Here is a 6,916-nt window from a genome sequence, read left to right as displayed (position 1 = left end):
GAATAAGCAGTCGCGAACCAAAATGGTATTCTCACCCTCGCCTCATTTCATTCTCATGTATCATCTGCCGTCGTACGGATTCCGGACGAGGGCCCCATAACATCACTTTTCTCATTTCACCCATTTCAGGGGACACGGGTACGGCCTCTGTGTTGACACTGCCCGAAAGGGATGTGTGGATGATTCCAGTAAGGTCGTGCTCGTGTCGGATCCCGGTGTCTACGCACCGTCCTCCCACGGAGGTATGCGGAATGCCAGTGATGGAAGAAGGTGTAAGGCGGCCTGGATGTTTGTCCCCGGGCTTGAGCCCCAAGCCATGGTGTCTGATGGAGGTAGGCATCATGGTGATCACCCCTCCACTTCCTGAGGCGGCGCGTTCGGAGACGCTCCGCATGCTGGTGATTATTTATTAATTTATGGAAAACCAAACTTCTTCTTATTCTTCCCCTACAGGTAACGGCGTTAGCGCAGGATCGGGCTCCAGAGCCATGGACTTGGAGGAGGTGCGGCTGCGCCTGGAGGCCCGTGACAGAAGTGCGCAGGAACTGCATACGCTCATCCAGCGTATGTCAGTAGCAATGACGGAGCTTCTTGGACTCACGGACGGGAGAAAGGGCGTCAAGAGGAGCATCCAGGGAAAAGTGAGGGACCTGCGGGATCTCGTCGTCTCCGCTGTGCAGGAGGTGCAGGGAGCTGCGACCCAGGATTGTGGGTCACTTCTCCCTGTGCTTCTTGAGACGAGGGAGCGGGACGAAGCGCGAGAAGAGGTGCAACGGCCAGCGCTGAAGAATAAGGGTACGCAGACGTCGCTTCCGCTTCCACCGACTTCTAAAGGGGGGAGGGGGGTTTCGATTAAGTCGGGTGGAAGCGGCAATAGGGAAAGGGGCGCGAAAAGGGGAGCTGCCCTGGGGACGCCTTCTCCGCCGAAGGAGGGGGCCTCTGGGGCAGCTGGCCCGCCACCAGTGGCTACGGCATCTCCTCCGCGGGAGGAGGGGGTGCAATGGTCGGTCGTGGCTGGGCGGAAGGGAAGGGGGAGGAGGGATTTGGGGCCGGCCCCGATATCCCGTCCTCCTCATTCGGGTAGGGTTGGGGGACCTCCTCGTCGCCCCCGTGCCCAGGCCGTGCTCGTAGCGTGCGGGTCGGATGGGTATGGGGGGGGCGATGAGGTTGCTGAAGGAAAGGGTGGACCCCGGTAAGGTCGGGGTTGAGGTCAGGTCGATCAGGAGGACTCGCAGGGGAGACCTCCTGATTTAGCTGAACAAAGGAGGGGGCTCCGCGTCCACGCTCGCGGGGGCGGTCGCGGAGGCGTTGGGTAACGGGATTCCGGTCTCTGCTCTCTCTCCGATGGAGAGGGTGGAGATCCGGGACCTCGATGGGGTTTCGTCCGGGGAGGATGTGCGTGCGGCCCTTCTGGCCGCACTGGGCGAGGAGGCAGCCGGGGTTAGAGTCTCCGCGCCGCGAAGAACTGGTGGGGGCTCCTGGGCCGTCGGCGCTTCCATGCCACCCGGGGTGGCTGGCAAGTTGTTGCGGCTTGGGCGCGTTCGCGTTGGGTGGGTGGTCTGCAGGGTTCGCCCTGCGACCAGTATCGTGCGGTGCAAGAGGTGTCACCACTTCGGTCACACCTCGGGTAGCTGCAAATTCAGCACAGACCGTTCGGGGCTGTGTTGGAGATGCGGGGAGGGGGGTCATGCCTCTGCCAGTTGTAGGGGTTCTCCTTGTTGTCTCGCCTGTAGGGACTCGGGGCTTGCGCATGATCACGCTGGGGGCTCTTCAGCGTGCGGATCGATCGGGGTGTGGAGAGGATCGAGACGTACATGAAGGGTCTCCAGATCAATGTCAATCGTTCGCGATCTGCTCAGGACTTGGCCGTCCATTGCACGTACTCTGGCGAGTACACGGTCTGCCTTGTCTCAGAGCAGCATAGGAATAGTAATTTCCCAAGCACCGGCTTGGAGGATGTCGGGGGGGATTCGGCTATGCTGCCCGGTGCTTCGTGCAAAATGGCATCCGTCTCGTCCGGTCGGGGGTTTTGTTCGTCTCTCGTTGGGGGCATTAGGGTGTACAGTGTTTACTTTACCCCTAATGCCCCCATCGGGGAGTTCGAGGCTTTCCTGGAGGACTTGGCGGGGAGTGTCAGGGAGCATGGGGTGCCGGTCCTCATTGGTGGAGACTTCAACTCGTGGTCGACATCATGGGGATCCGGTTGCACTAACCGACGTGGAGAGCTTGTTGAGGAATGGGGCGGTCAGCTCGGGTTGACATTGCTCAACCGAGGTCGTTCTCCGACCTTCGTCTCAGGCGACCGTGGTAGTATAATAGATCTCACCTGGGTATCGTCGTCGATCGCCTCGAGAGTAGTCTCTTGGGAGGTGCTCGATGACGAGACTCTGAGCGATCACCGCTTCATCCAGTGGATTCTCACGGATGGGGGTCCTGGCCCTGCCTCGCCGGAGCGGGGGGTGCGCTGGGTTCGCTCGAGGTTCGACCCACTCTTATGCGAATTGGCATTTGCGTGGGGAATAGCCTCGAGCAGCTCAGCTTCCCCTCCGTCCGGGCGGGGGAGGGCCGGGGCGGACGTCGGCGGTGACGGCTCGGGCGTCTCGCCGGAGGGTTATCTCCGGAGACTCGTCGGGGCGTCCGACGCTTCTATGCCCAGGGCTCACGGAACTGCCAAGCGCTGGAAAGCAGCGTATTGGTGGTGTGAGGACCTCGACCGTCTCCGTAAGGCAGCGAATGCTGCCCGCAGGAGGTGGTCGAGGTCGAGGGGTGCCAATACGGAAGTTCACTTGCGCGAAGCCTATAAGACGGCGAGAACCGCTTTCTCCTCCGCTATACGCGAGAGGAAGCGGGCCGCATGGTTGGCGCTGGTGAATGAAGTGGAGGCAGATCCTTGGGGTCGCCCCTTCTGGGTGGCCTACAAGAGATTGAAGAGACAGACATCTGCTAGTCTGACGGAGTCTGAGACGGTGGTTGCGATTGAGAGTCTTTTCTCGACGTCGCAAGTGAGGCCTGGGGGCGTTCCATTCGTGTTTCGCGGTAACACCAGGCCGATCTTGGAGTCTGATCTCATATCGGAAACAGAGATTGTCATGGCTGCCGGGAGGTCCCCTGCAAAGGGGGCCCCTGGTGTCGATGGCATTCTCCCGGAAGTGGTTAAGGTTGCAGCAATGAGCTGCCCCGCTGATTTTGCCCGGTTGTTCAACCGCTGCCTGGAACTCGGCGACTTTCCCGCTATCTGGAGGAGGGCGAGGGTTGTCCTAATCCCGAAAGGGATCGGGGGCTTCAGACCCATATCTCTCCTACCGGTGGTGGGGAAGTTGTTCGAGAGGGTAGTTGTCGCTCGTCTTACGGAGGTTTATGAGGGGGTCGCACCTCTCGCGGACGGTCAATACGGGTTCCGTCCTGGTAGAAGTACCATGGATGCCGTATCGGCTGTCCAGAATTTTATTCGGATCGCCCTTCGGGGGTCTGTGTACCGGAGCAAACGCGTGGCCGTAATCCTTCTCGACATTAAGAACGCGTTCAATTCTGTGTCGCATGCGGCCATCTTGGAGGCCCTGGCCGCCAATGGCGCGGTCCCGGGGGTGATTGTGGATATAGTCCGCAGTTACCTGGGGGACCGGGTCATTGAGTGCGCTGGACGGCAGTGGCGCGTTGGGGCGGGTGTTCCGCAGGGATCGGTCTTAGGACCTCTCCTGTGGAACATTTGTTTCGACGGTCTGCTGCGGTTGAGTCTCCCGGAGGGCTGCACGTTGACTTGTTACGCGGACGATACGATACGGCATTGTGTGTGTCTGCGGGAGGCGTCGGGTCCTTGCAGTTGAAGGCTAACAGGGCTTTGTCGCGTATCGTTCTGTGGCTTGAGGGGAGGAACCTGGAGGTGAACGTCTCCAAATCGGAGGCTGTTTTCTTCTCTAGGAGGCGGTCTGATCGGGCTCCGCGGTTTTCGGTCGGGGGCGAGACGGTTTCCGTCTCCCCGCGGGCGAAATACCTCGGTGTGTGGTTGGATCGTCGTCTTTCCTTCAAGTTTCACATTGATTGCATGGTGGGAAAAGCCAAAAAGGCTGGGTGGGCGTTGAGTAATTTATTGCCGAACGTGGGTGGGTCGGGGGTCTCGGGAAGGATGTTGTACACGAATTTAGTGCACAGCATTCTTCTTTACGGGGCGCCTTGCTGGGCTGAGGCTGCCTCTCGCCCAACCATTGCGAGGTCCCTAATCTCCGCGCAGAGGGTCATGGCGCTGAGGGTTTCCCGCGCGTGTCGTACGGCTTCGTCCTGTGCGCTATTAGTAATCTCGGGCATACCACCGGCCCATCTTTTAGCTTTGGAGCGCAGGGAGGTGTACGATGCGTCGCGTGCGGGTGGCTCCTCGGCTGGCGTGGCCGAAGCGCGGAGATTGGCGAGGGCTAATTTAGTAGAGAGATGGCAGGCAGCATGGGACTCGGATGGTCGGGGTAGGTGGACCCACCGCCTCATCCCGGACATCCGGTCCTGGCTGGCTGCTAATTGTAGAAGCTTGAACTACCATGTTTCCCAGATGCTCCTGGGGCATGGTAGTTTCATGAGTCATCGCGCGAGGGTGGGCCGCAGGGCGACTCCCGACTGCTGGTGCTCCCCGAATCCGGTCGCGGATACGGCGGAGCACACGCTGTTGTGGTGTCCCCTGTGGGAATGCGAAAGAGCAGAACTCTGTGATGCTTTAGGTGTGCCCTCGTTGGAGGTGGAGACCCTTGTGTCCCATGTTACGAGTACGCCGAGAGCTTGGAATGCATTTTCCAGCTTCTCGGTTAGGGTCCTCACCTCCAAGGACAGTAGAGTCCGAGCTGAGGAGTCTGCTGCTCTCTCCTCTGGGGTGGGGTAGAGTCTGGGGTTTTTGTTTGTCTTGGGATGACCGCATACGGTCGTAGAGTAGAGCGTATACCCTCCTACCTGATGTTATAAGCTATGCTTGGTACCGGGTAGGGGGGCAGGTAGGGGGTTTTGGTGGGTTAGAATCCCACATAACCTCTGGCCAAAACATCGGCCGCCGGAGGTACTTAACAAGCCGTAAGGCTTTAAGAAGTTTCCCCCTACCTCGCAAAGCGTCGGAAAAAAAAAAAAAAAAAAAAAAAAAAAAAAAAGGGTAACTTACTTGGGGTCAGGGAGTACTTATACTGTACTAGGGTAACTCAATTAAAGTAAGGGAGTACCTATATGGGACTAAGGTAACTCACTTGGGGTCAGGGAGTACTTATATGGGACTAGGGTAACTCACTTGGGGTCAGGGAGTACTTATAAAGGGGCAAGGGTACCTCGCTTGTGGTCAGGGAGTACTTATATGGGACTACGGTAACTCGCTTAGGGTCAGGGAGCACTTATATGGGACTAGTGTAACTCACTTGGGGTCAGGGAGTACTTATATGGGACTAGGGTAACTCACTTGGGGTCAGGGAGTACTTATATGGGACTAGTGTAATTCACTTGGGGTCAGGGAGTATTTATATGGGACTTGAGTAACTCGCATTGGGTCAGGGAGTACTTATATGGCACTGGGGTAACTCACTTGGTGTCAGGGAGTACTTATATGGGACTAGGGTAACTCACTTGGTATCATGGAGTACTTATATGGGGCTAGGGTAACTTACTTGGGGTCAGGGAGTACTTATACTGTACTAGGGTAACTCACTTGGGGTCAGGGAGTACTTATATGGGACTAGTGTTACTCACTTGGGGTCAGGGAGTACTTTTATAGGACTAGGGTAACTCACTTGGTATCATGGAGTACTTATATGGGGCTAGGGTAACTTACTTGGGGTCAGGGAGTACTTATACTGTACTAGGGTAACTCACTTGGGGTCAGGGAGTACTTATATGGGACTAGGGTAACTCACTTGGGGTCAGGGAGTACTTATAAAGGGGCAAGGGTACCTCGCTTGTGGTCAGGGAGTACTTATATGGGACTACGGTAACTCGCTTTGGGTCAGGGAGCACTTATATGGGACTAGTGTAACTCACTTGGGGTCAGGGAGTACTTATATGGGACTAGGGTAACTCACTTGGGGTCAGGGAGTACTTATATGGGACTAGTGTAATTCACTTGGGGTCAGGGTGTATTTATATGGGACTAGAGTAACTCGCATTGGGTCAGGGAGTACTTATATGGCACTGGGGTAACTCACTTGGTGTCAGGGAGTACTTATATGGGACTAGGGTAACTCACTTGGTATCATGGAGTACTTATATGGGGCTAGGGTAACTTACTTGGGGTCAGGGAGTACTTATACTGTACTAGGGTAACTCACTATGGGTCAGGGAGTACTTATATGGTACTAGGGTAACTCACTTGGGGGTCAGGGAGTACTTATATGGGACTAGTGTAATTCACTTGGGGTCAGGGAGTATTAAATGGGACTAGAGTAACTCGCATTGGGTCAGGGAGTACTTATATGGCACTGGAGTAACTCACTTGGGGTCAGGGCGTAATAATGAAAGGTCTTGGGTAACTGACTTTGGGTCAGGGAGTACTTATTTAGGACTAGAGTAACTCACTTGGTGTCAGGGAGTACTTATATGGGACTAGGGTAACTCACTTGGTAACATGGAGTACTTATATGGGGCTAGGGTAACTTACTTGGGGTCAGGGAGTACTTATACTGTACTAGGGTAACTCAATTAAAGTAAGGGAGTACCTATATGGGACTAAGGTAACTCACTTGGGGTCAGGGAATACCTAAATGGGACTAGGGTAACTCACTTGGGGTCAGGGAGTACTTATATGGGACTAGTGTAACTCACTTGGGGTCAGGGAGTACTTATAAAAGGGCTAGGGTAACTCAATTAGGGTAAGGGAGTAACTATATGGGACTAGTGTAACTCACTTGGGGTCAGGGAGTACTTATATGGGACTAGGGTAACTCACTTGGGGTCAGGGAGTACT

Source organism: Prorops nasuta, unplaced genomic scaffold, assembly GCF_024137725.1.
Source record: "Prorops nasuta isolate Cenicafe-Biocafe unplaced genomic scaffold, Cenicafe_Pnas_1.2 PNAS00058, whole genome shotgun sequence".
Classification (NCBI taxonomy): Eukaryota; Metazoa; Arthropoda; class Insecta; order Hymenoptera; family Bethylidae; genus Prorops; species Prorops nasuta.
The sequence above is the reverse complement of the archived record's forward strand: the minus strand, read 5'-3'. Positions refer to the sequence as shown.